This window comes from Mobula birostris, chromosome 2, assembly GCF_030028105.1.
Source record: "Mobula birostris isolate sMobBir1 chromosome 2, sMobBir1.hap1, whole genome shotgun sequence".
Taxonomy (NCBI): domain Eukaryota; kingdom Metazoa; phylum Chordata; class Chondrichthyes; order Myliobatiformes; family Myliobatidae; genus Mobula; species Mobula birostris.
Window position 1 is genome coordinate 79,032,792 of NC_092371.1, and position 12,070 is coordinate 79,044,861.

A 12,070-nucleotide genomic window follows, 5' to 3' on the forward strand; every position below is an offset into this window, starting at 1 on the left:
TTATATTCTTGGCTAGCTTGCCTTCGTATCTCATCTTTTCTCCCTGTATTGCCTTTTTAGTTATCCTCTGTTGCTTTTTAAAAGTTTCCCAATCCTCTGGCTTCCGGCTCATCTTTGCTATGTTATACTTCTCTTTTATTTTTATACTGTCCTTGACTTCCCTTGTCAGCCACGGTCGCCCCTTACTCCCCTTAGAATCTTCCTTCCTCTTTGGAATGAACTGATCCTGCACCTTCTGTATTATTCCCAGAAATACCTGCCATTGTTGTTCCACTGTCATCCCTGCTAGGTTATCTTTCCAGTCACCTTTGGCCAGCTCCTCCCTCATTGCTCCATAGTCCCCTTTGTTCAACTGCAAAACCGGCACTTCCGATTTTCCCTTCTCCCTCTCAAATTGTAGATTAAAACTCATAATATCACGGTCACTGTAATGTATTGTGTGAGTATTCGTAGCGTCAGAGTGCATATGACGTCAGGACATGGAAAAAGGGTTTAAAAAATGGAAGTCTGGTGAATAAACGAGGTTGTTCAATCTACAGCGGTGTCCGAGTCACATGAATATTACATGGTGTCAGAAGAAAACGCGAAAAATAAAAAGGAAGAGAAGACACGTAAAAGATGTCACAGTTACAGCCACCGTCAAGTTTAAGTCTACAAGGTAATCTTGCTGAAAACTGGAAAATATGGATCCAGAAGTTTGAGCTGTTTTGCAACGCGAGCGGCCTAGCTGAAAAGACAGAGAAAGTGCAGTGTGCTACGTTTCTGCACGTAGCAGGAGAAGAGGCAATAAAAGTTTGCAACACGTTTGTCTTCCTAGATGATGAGCAAGAAAAAAATTGAAGTATTGGAAAAAAAGTTTCAAGATTACTGCGAACCGAGAAAGAACTTACCTTCTTGTACTGTATTCTGCATTGTATTTTACAATACTAACAGCAGTGTATTTTCTTTTACTAACATGGACTAATCAACCTTTTATTTCACACCTTGGAACTTGTGACATGTGTGACTTTGCCTCAAACTATATGTCTAGTCTCTGTATCTAGCTGGAAGTTTGACTTGTCTCCCAACCCGTGTGTGATCCAACTGTGACTGTGCTTGACCTTCATCCGCGTCAGTCTCTCGAGTGGCCTCTGTGTCTTTGGGGTCGCATCACTCTTGATGTCGTTTGTTTCCATGTCTGTATATGTAGAAATGTCCTGTCCATCTGTGCATGGAAACTCACACTCGCCTGTCTTCAGCAGATGTTTCCCGTTCCTTGAGTACTGGTGCATTGGTAACCAACTGCTTCAATGTGTCAAAACTTTTCTTTTGTTTGTCTTCCCAATGCCATTCAGTGTTGCTCTCTAGTATCTTTCGGAGTGGAGTGCTGACCTCTGATAAGTTGTGAATGAATTTGGCAAGATACTGTATCCTGCCCATGAACCTCAATAGTTCTTACTTGTCTTCAGGTGGCGGTAGCTGTACCACAGCTCCGACCTTTTCATCATCTGGTTTTAGCCCATCAGCACTGAGCACATGACCTATGTATTTGATCTCTGTAGTTCTGATCTTACATTTACTTTTGTTCAGTTTTAGGTTGTACTCACGTGCTCTCTCCAGGAGCTTCCTCAGTCTCTGACCATGTTCCTCAATTGTGTCACCCCATATCAGCAACTCATCAATGATGTTGACCACCCCGTCCAGGTCTTCAATCATCTGTGCCACGGATCTCTGGAATACCTCTGATGCAGAAGAAATCCCAAAGGGTAGACGCAGGAAATGATATCTCCCTATGGGCGTGTTGAAAGTACATAATTTGGAACTTTGTTCATCCAGCTTGATCTGCCAGAAACCTTGATTTGCGTCTAATACTGAAAAGTATTTTGCATTAGGCATGCGGGAGACAACCTCTTCAACTGCGAGCAGCGGATAGTGCTCTCTTTTGATGGCTTGGTTGAGATCTTGTGGATGCATGCAAATCTTTGTCTTTTTTTTCTGTGACCACTGTCACCATACTATTCACCCAGTCGGTTGGTTCCATTTGTCTTGTTATGACTCCCATCTGTTCCATTCTGTGTAGCTCCTCCACTACTTGATCCCTGAGAGCTACTGGAATCTTTCTCGGGGCGTGCACGACTGGTGCAATAGTTGGATCAATCTGGATATGGTGTTTCCCTGGTAAAAATCCTAATCCAGAAAACAAGTCATCAAAGTCTTTGAGAATGTCATTTTCTTTTTCAACACCATAGATTCGCTTCACCAGGCCTAGCTTTGTGCACGTTGCTTTGCCCAGTATTGCTGAAACATGTTGCTGTACTATTTCAAACTCGATCTTGTGTTTTTGACCCTTGTATTCACAGGTGAGTGCTTTTTTGACCAGTGGCGCTGTCTTGTGGCCAAAATATGCAACAAGCTTGCAGGTGGGTTTTTCCAGTCTTCCTCTGATGTCCAGTGAGTTGAATGTTTCTGCCGACATTACATTGCACTTTGCCCCAGTGTCAAGCTTAAATGTCACTTTCCTCCTGTTTATTATCAGATCTTGAGTCCAATCATCTTCATCCTCCATCTCTGCATTGTCAATAAACCAGTGATGATGTCTGTGGATGCCAGTTCAGAAGGAATAGGAGCTGTTATACTGCAGGATGAGAGAGCCTCTGCTTCCCCACCCACTACCAGCAAGACCATGGGGGAAGATTGGCACAGATCTCTTTCACTACAATGGTGCAGAACATCCGCTTTGTGTGGACTACTATTCAAAAATATCCAGAGATCACCAAGTTAAGTGACACGTCCAGTCGAGGTGTCATTACCGCAATGAAGTCGACATTCGCAAGACATGGTATTCCAGATATTGTCATTAGTGACAATGGTCCACAATATGTCAGTGGTGAGTTCAGAGGGTTCTCAGAAAGCTGGGAATTTCAACATGTTACTTCCAGTCCAGGGCACGCTCAGTCTAATGGACAAGCAGAGAGAACTATACAAACTGTCAAGAACATGCTCAAGAAGGCACATAGCAGCAACGGTGACCCTTACATTGCTCTGCTTGAATACCGCAACACACCGATTGAGGGTGTGGGGTTCTCTCCTGCGCAGCTGTTGATGGGACATCGTCTGAAGTCCAAACTGCCAACATGCACAACTCTACTGAGTCCTGAAGGTAATGCTCAAGTACATGACAAGCAAAAGTGCGAGCGAATAAAGCAAAAGAGCTACTGTGACAGACATACAAGACAGTTGCCAGATCTGCATACAGGTGAAAATGTCAGAATACAGAGAGGAGACACTTGGCAACCAGCTGTGGTTGTGAACAGACATCAGCAACCAAGATCCTTCATAGTTCGCACGCCGGATGGAAGAGTCTACAGGAGGAACAGGAAACATCTGCTGAAGACAGGAGAGAGGGAGTTTCCATGTACAGGTGCACAGGACATTTCCACATATACAGACATGGAAACAAACGACACCAAGAGTGATGCGACCCCAAAGACACAGAGGCCACTCGAGAGACTGACACGGATGAAGGTCAAGCACAGTCACAGTTGGATCACACACGGGCTGGGAGACAAGTCAAACTTCCAGCTAGATACAGAGACTAGACATACAGTTTGAGGCAAAGTCACACATGTCATAATTTCCAAGGTGTGAAATAAAAGGTTGATTAGTCTATGTTAGTAAAAGAAAATACACTGCTGTTAGTATTGTAAAATACAATGCAGAATACAGTACAAGAAGGTAAGATTTTTTTATGTCATAGTTGTTGCCCTGAAAGAAGGGCATACCTAGAGGCATTGTTTTGGTAATTCACAGTGTTGTAAAAAAAAATCTTGAGGGGGGGATGTAATGTATTGTGTGAGTATTCGTAGCGTCAGAGTGCGTATGATGTCAGGACGTAGAAAAAGGGTTTAAAAAATGGAAGTCTGGTGAATAAACGAGGTTGTTCAATCTACAGCGGTGTCTGAGTCACATCAATATTACAGTCACTACTTCCTAATGGCTCCTTTATCTCGAGTTCCCTTATCAAATCCGGTTCATTACACAACACTAAATCCAGAATTGCCTTCTCCCTGGTAGGTTCCAGTACAAGCTGCTCTAAGAATCCATCTCAGAGGCACTCCACAAACTCCCTTTTTTGGAGTCCAGTACCAACCTGATTCCTCCAGTCTACCTACATGTTGAAATCCCCCATAACAACCGTAGCATTGCCTTTGCGACATGTCAATTTTAACTCTTGACTCAACTTGCACCCTATATCCAGGCTACTGTTTGGTGGCCTGTAGACAACTCCCATTAGGGCCTTTTTGCCCTTACAATTTCTCAGTTCTATCCATACTGACTTTACATCTCCTGATTCTATGTCCCCCCTTGCAAGGGACTGAATTTCATTCCTCACGAACAGAGCCACCCCACCCCCCCTGCCCACCTGTCTGTCCTTTCGATAGGACGTATACCCTTGAATATTCATTTCCCAGCCCTGGTCCTCTTGCAGCCATGTCTCTATTATTCCTACAACATCATACTTGCTGATTTCCAACTGAGCCTCAAGCTCATCCACTTTATTTCTTATACTTGGTGCATTCATATATAATACTTTTGATCCATTACTCCCCTCACCTTTCACATCAATTCCTATTGCACTTGGCCATACTCTCCGATCCCTTCCTGAGCTTTCTGCCCCGTTAATTCTGTTGCCTTTCTTAACTTTCCTTATTTTCTCTTTCCCTTTAACTCCATCCTTATATTTCCTCTCCTCTCCCGCACTACTTAGTTTAAACACACCCGTGTAGCAGTGGCAAACCTGCCTGCCAGAATGCTGGTCCCCCGCCTGTTAAGGTGCAACCGGTCCCTTTTGTACAATTTATCCTCACCCCAAAACAGATCCCAGTGGTCTAAGGATTCAAATCCCTCCTTCCTGCACCAGCTCCTCGGCCACACATTCAGATCCCCTATCTCCCTGTTCTTGCCCTCACCAGCACGAGGAACTGGAAGCAAACTGGAGATAACCACCCTGGAGGTCCTGCTTTTCAGCCTTCTTCCGAGTTTTCTGCAGTTACGCTGCAGAATTTCTTTCCTCCTCTTCCCGAGGGATATTGAGGGATAAGCAGGGTCAGATTGGGTAACAAGGCAGTAAAGACCAATGTGTAAGTGGAGCAAGAAATTAGGAAAGGCAAAAGGAAATTTGACCTTTTCTCTAAGACCATAGTGAGTACTGGATAAGTGACAGTGGACACATGTTGTTGCATTTGTCTTTGGCCCAAATGAAATCCCACATGGAGTCTGATCCAGCTTTGGTCTCCTGAATTGGCAAAAGGACATGCATGACACTGTAGAAGAGCTGCACAAGAATGCTTTCAGAGTTGGCAGAGAAATTAAGCAGACTAAACTTGGATTTGAGGTTAGAGGAACAAGAGGTTCTATTGAAATCCACAGACTGGAGCTCACAGGATAGATGCAGGAAAGCTGTGTACGAAAGGAATGGGGTTGCACCTGAACCCAATGGGACCAATATCCTTGCAGGCAGGTTTGCTGGAGCTATTGCAGAGAATTTAGACTAATTTGGCAAGATGTTGAGAACTGGAGAGATAGGGCTGAGGACGGGGCAGTTGGTAAACAAATAGAGGCAGTGTGTAGTGAAACTGCATGGACAGGCTGAAGATTCGGCAAAATTGCAGACAATGGGATGACTAGCAATGTAAAGGCGAGTCAAAATTGAGAAGTGTGATGAGTACAGGACTGAAGTTGTTGTATTTAATGCACACAATATATGGAATAAGATAGATGAACCTGTAGCACAGTTACAGATTAGCATGTAGGACGCTGTGGGCATTACTGTGAGTGTAACGTCGATGGATACACATTGTATTGAAAGGACAGATAGGTAGGCAGAGGGACTGGGTGGCTTTATTGGAAAAAATGCAATCACATCATTAGAAAGAAGTGACATAGGGTCAAAAGGTGTAGAGTCATTGTGGGTCAAGCTCAGTAACTGCAAAGGTAAAAAGACCCCAAACAGTAGCAAAGATGTGGTTTACAAATTACAAGCGGAAATAGAAAATGGATGCCAAAAGGGCAAAGTTATGATAGTCATGGGGGTTTTCAATATGCAGATAGATTGGGAAAATCAAGCCGATGCTGGATTTCAAGAGGTGATTATGTAGAATGCCTACAAGACATCTTTTTAGAGCAGCTCATGGTCGAGCCCACAAGGGGAACAGCTATTGTGGATTGGGTGTTGTGCAATGAATTGGACTTGATTAGAGAGCTTAAGGTAAAGGAATGCTTAGGAGCCAGTGATCACAATATGATAGAATTCACCCTGCTATTTGAGAAGGAGAAGCTAATGTCACATATATCAGTATTACAGTGGAATAAAAGGAATTGCGGAGTTATGAGAGAGGAGCTGGCCAAAACTGATCAGCCTGTGTGGACTTCTGGGGCACCTATTGAGTGGCGATCTCGAGCAGTACCAGAGCTCAATGGATATTAAATATTCCCATTTCAACCTGATACAGATGGGAATCACAAATACATCCAAGGTCTGTACAGTCAATAAAGATGTTGCAATGCAATTGAATAAACTGTCACTGCTAAAAACCAATGGAAACAAAGCTGATTGTAGTCGCACTTCTCACTGGATTCCATGTTGGAAACGTGGCTGCAGGTCAGGAATACAAGTGCATTAAAAAAAATGGAGCTTTAGGCTCACAATATCAACTATCTTGCTGGCAAACATGCAGTCTCCAGTAAATAAAATCAAAGATCTCAGAGCTAGGGTGCTGTATCAGAGGGACATTAGGATCTCATGCATCCTTTGCTTCCAAGAATCCTGGTTAACCCCTTCCATACTGGATGCAGCGATTCAGGTTGTCAGGTTTACGATACACTGTCATGACAGGACTATTGATGTCTCAAAAACAGGGGTGGAGGTGTGTGCCTCATGATCAACTTCTTTTGGTGTACAAACGTACAGTGCTGTCCCAATTCTGCTCACCAGATCTGGAATATCTCGCAATTAGGTGCCTTCCAATTTACCTGCCACAGAAGATTTCTGTGATCGTTTTGTTAGTGGTATACGTTCTACCTCAGGCCAATGTCAAGCAGGTTTTAGATGATCTGAGCAATGGGATCAACATGCATGAAACAGAACACCCTAATGCCTTCACCATCATTTTGGGGTATTTTAACCAGGCCGGCTTGAAAAGTTCACTAAGTATTTACCATCAGCAAATCACTTGTAGTACCAGAGGAAACAACACACTGGACCACTGTTACACCAGCATCAAGAATGCCTACCGTGATATTCCACGCCCTCACTCCGGAAAGTCTGATCACCTAGTTGTATTACTCCCTGAGTATAGGCAGAGACTAAAGACTGTAGCACCAGTAGTGAGGACCAAGAAGATGTCGACAAGGGACGCTTACAGGACTGCTTTGAATCGGTGGACTGGACCGTATTCAGGGATTCATCTTCGAATCTGGATGAGTATGCTGCAGTTGTTACTGGCTTCATGAAAACCTGTGTGGATGAGCGTGTGCCTGTGAAAACTGGCTGTACATTCCTAAACCAAATCTATGGATGAACCACGAGGTATGTCGTCCACTGAGGGATAGATCTGTAGCATTCAAATCTGGTGACACAGCTCTGTACAAGAAAGCTAGGTATGGTTTGTAGAGGGTGAATTCAAGAGCAAAGAGACAATTCTGAGCAAGGTTGGAGGTGACATCTGATGCATGTCAACCCTGGCAGGGTTTGCATGACACTACTTCCTACAAAGTGAAACCCAACAGCATGAATGGCAGTGATGCTTCACTACTAGGTGAGCTCAAAGCCTTCTATGCCCGCTTGGAAAGGGATAATATAACTACAGCTGTGAAAACCTCTGCAACACCCGGTAACCCTGTGATCTCTGTCTCAGAGGCCGATGCTAGACTGTCTTTAAGGAGGATAAACTCTCACAAGGCAGAAGGTCCCGATGGAGTACCTGGTAAGATTCTGAAAACTTGTGCCAACCAGCTCGCGGGAGTAATCAAGGAAATTTTCAACCTCTCTCTGCTATGGTCGCAAGTTCCCAGCTACTTCAAAAAGGTGACAATTATACCAGTGCCAAGAAGAGTAGTGTGATCTGCCTTAATGACTATCGCACAGTAGCACTCACATCTAGTGTGATGAAATTCTTTGAGAGGTTGATCATGGCCAGAATCAATTCCTGCCTCAGCAAAAACCTGGACCCACTGCAATTTGCCTATTGCCACAATAGGTCTACAGCAGATGCAATCTCAATGACTTTTCATACAGCCTTAGTTCACCTGGACAATATGAACGCCTATGTCAAGGTGCTGTTCATTGACTATAGCTCAGCATTTTACACCATCATTCCCACAATGCTAATCAATAAGTTACAGTAGCTGGGCCTCTGTACGTCCCTATGAAATTGGATTCCATGTTGGAAACATAGCTGCAGGTCAAGAATACAAGTGCATTTAAGGAAATGCATTTGTAGTCTCCTAATACCAACTGTCTTGCTGGCAAACCTACAGTCTCTAGTGAATAAAACTGAAGGTCTCAGCACTAGGGTGCTATATCAGAGAACATTAGCCGGATGTAGTGATTCAGATTGACAGGTTTACTATACACGGTCAGGATAGGACTATTGATGTCTCAAAAGCAGGGTTGGAGCTGTGTGCCTCATGATCAACTCCTCTTGGTGCACAAATGTACCAGTGCTGTCCCAAATTTGCTCACCAGACCTGGAATATCTCGCAATTAAGTGCCTTCCAATTTACCTGCTGCAGGAAATTTCTGAGATCATTTTGGAACCAGTGTACTTTCCACCTCAATCAATGTCAAACAGGCTTTGGATGATCTGAGCAATGGGATCAACATGCACGAAACAGCAGAAATTGATGTCTTCATCATCATTTTGGGAGATTTTAACTCACTAAATAATTACCATCAGCAAATCACTTGTAGTACCAGAGGAAACAACACACTGGACCATTGTTACACCATCATCAAGAATGCCCTCCGTGCTCTTCCATGCCCTCACTATGGAAAGTCTGATCACCTGGCTGTACTTCTACCCCCTGAATACAGGCAGAGACTGAAGACTGCAGCACCAGTAGTGAGGACCCAGAAGGTATGGACAAGGGAAACACAGGGGCGGTTGTAGGACTGCTTTGAATCGGTAGACTGGACTGTATTCAGGGATTCATCTTTAAATCTGGATGCGTATGACACAATTGTCACTGACTTTAGTTCAGCTGGAAGTAGTATTCTAAAGGCAGGATGATGCAACCCTGGCTGACAAGGGAAGTCCAAGCCAACATAAAAGTCAAAGAGAGAGCATCTAATACAGCAAAAATTAGTGGGAAGTGAGAGGATTGGGAATCTTTCATAAACCAACAGAAGGCAACTAAAAAAGTAATGAAGAAGGAAAAGATAGAATATGAAGTTACGCTTGCCAATAATATGAAAGATGACACCAAAAGTTTCTTCTGATATATAAAGTGTAAAAGGGAGGGGATAGTAGGTATTGGACTGCTAGAAAATTATGCTGGGGAAGTAGTAAATGGGGGACAATGAAATGGCCAATGAACTGAATAAGTATTTTGCATCAGTCTTCACTGTGGAAGACAGGAGCATCATTTAGGAAGTTTGAGAGAGTTGGGGACAGAAGTGTGTGAAGTTGCCATTACTAGGGAGAAGGTGCTGGAGAAACTGAAAGGTCTGAAGGTAGATAAGTCACGTAGACCAGATGGTGTACACTCCAGGGTTCTGATGGAGGTGGCTGAACAGATTGTAGAGGCATTAGTATTGATCTTTCAAGAATCGATGGACTGTGGCATGGTTACGGAGGACTGGAAAGCTGCAAATGTCACTCCACTCTTCAAGAGGGGAGAAGAGGCAGAAGGAAGTAAATTACAGGCTAGTTAGTTTGATCTCAGTGGTTGGGAAAATGTTGGAATTGATTGTTAAGGATGTGGTTTCTGCTTCTTGGAGGCACATGTTAAAATAGGGTGTAGCAGGCATGGTTCCCTTCAGGGAAAATTTTGCCTGATAAATTTGGTGGAATTCTTTGAAGAGTCTACCAGCCAAAGTAATAATTACCCGTGTAATTGTTCTCCTTTCTTTAGCCTGTGTCTGCCAAATACATTTGTACAATCTGCGGTTTATGATGTTTTTCAGGATTGTCCGTGCCTCTTCCAGCTCAGGTTCAGAGGAATTCAGAATCTGTTCAAAGATACTGTCTGTAAAAACAAAATACAAGATCAAAGACAAACATTGTAACAACATGTAATTGCACTGATCTAACAAACTTTTGTTTTCTGGTTGACTTAAAGCGAATTAGGAAGATAAATGTGTGATTCGTACTGATTAGCAATGGAGTTATACAGTTATAGAGCAATACGACACAGACCCAGGCCTATCCTGTACATGCCAAACTGTTATTCTGTTGAGTCACTTTGGCCCGTTCCTGTACCATAGGAAAAAGTTCAATGTGATTCCTACTTGGTATACACTAAAAGAAAACGGAAGTTTGAAAGACAGAATGGTGCTAATTTTCAGTGAGATTATTTAGGAGAGTACAAGAGACCCAGTTGACAGCAAAGTTTGAGAAAATTAGGGGAGTACACGTGTACAGCCATAACAGTGGAAGATGGTGAAAACATGACTTTCACTGGAAGCTGAATTCATGGTGCAGGTATCACATGCATGTAAAAGTACCAGTGTAAGGGGTTTTGATGGGTATAAAAGGGGCACCTGTTTGGTGCAAGAGCTGAGTGTTTTGTCCAAGGCTAGACCACGGCTGGTGGCCAGTGTTGCGATAGGGAACAGTACATTGAGAGAGTCAGAGTATGTTGAGTCAGAATTAAACTTAGTCTGTCGACATTCCACAGATCAGCTCATTTAGAGGATGGTAAGTATTATTTTGATTTCTACATTGCTATTACTTACTGCTATTGAGATTCATTTTATAATTCTTAAAATTATTTAAAAATTTATTATGTGCTTTTTCCTGGTTCAGATGAAGGTTTCACATATATATTTTTAAACCAATGAGATGACACACATGTGCAAGGCCACAAGTAAACACTACTGGAACTAGCACAAACACATCACAAAAGGAAAAACAAATCTCAATAGCAGCAAGAGTAGCAGTACAGAAATCAAAATATTACTTATCATCCTCTAAATGAGCTGAACTGCGGAATGCCGTCATATAGATGACAAACAACAATGGACTCAGCACCGATCCCTACGCCACACTAGTCACAGGCCTCCAGTTAGCGAGACAACAATCTACAAACTACTCTCAGGGTTCACCTATGAAGCCAATGTAAAATCCAATTTACTAACTCATCCTGAATGCCAGGAGACTGGACGTCCTGTTGTTAACAGTCCACTCCGAGTTCTGCGTCCAGGGAGTTTGTACTTTTCCAAACAAAAGGGATGATTTTGCATTAATTTAGAAAAGTGATTAGTAATGTACAGTTTTCTGCTTAAAATCTCTCAATGTTATAGTTTTAGACTACAGACCCTGACACCAACCATTACATCACCCATCCTCTGAGTACATTGCCCACAGTGGACTTTTGTAAGGGAATCAAGGAATACAGAGATGCTGCAGAGATAGAATTTTTGCCATGGTCTTCAATAGTAGAGAATGTTCGATGGACCAAATGGTCTTCTGTTACTCTGGATTCTTACTTTCGTCACTTGTTTGAAGGGAAGTCTCACTGCCTTCTGCCTGGAGGAGTAATCGAAAGGTGCAGTAATGTGTACGTAGTGAAGTTCCGGAACAGCCACTGTTCTTCAACCATTCGGTTCTTGAAGCAGCTGACAGAAGCCTAGTCACCACATTTACCAATACTATGACCAGGTTGATTGTGTATAATTTGTTTTATTTTGTAGCTACCGCCTGTTACCCAGCTGGTGTTTAGGGCAGCAAAGAAGATCCACAGTCTCTGTCTGTCCATGGCCATGTTCTCTACTGTGCGCCAAGTGTAATTCAGGGTCCTCATTTCCGCCTCAGTGATGTGGCATCAAGTTGTCTTTGGTGTCTTGTGTTTCCTCCACCCTTCAGGGGTC

The 12,070-nt window shown here is 43.2% G+C and overlaps 1 pseudogene; it reads right to left on the reverse strand.

The window, feature by feature from the left end:
* Window positions 1–12,070, reverse strand: part of LOC140210643 (deoxynucleoside triphosphate triphosphohydrolase SAMHD1-like) — a 90,923-nt pseudogene that overhangs the window by 9,447 nt on the left and 69,406 nt on the right.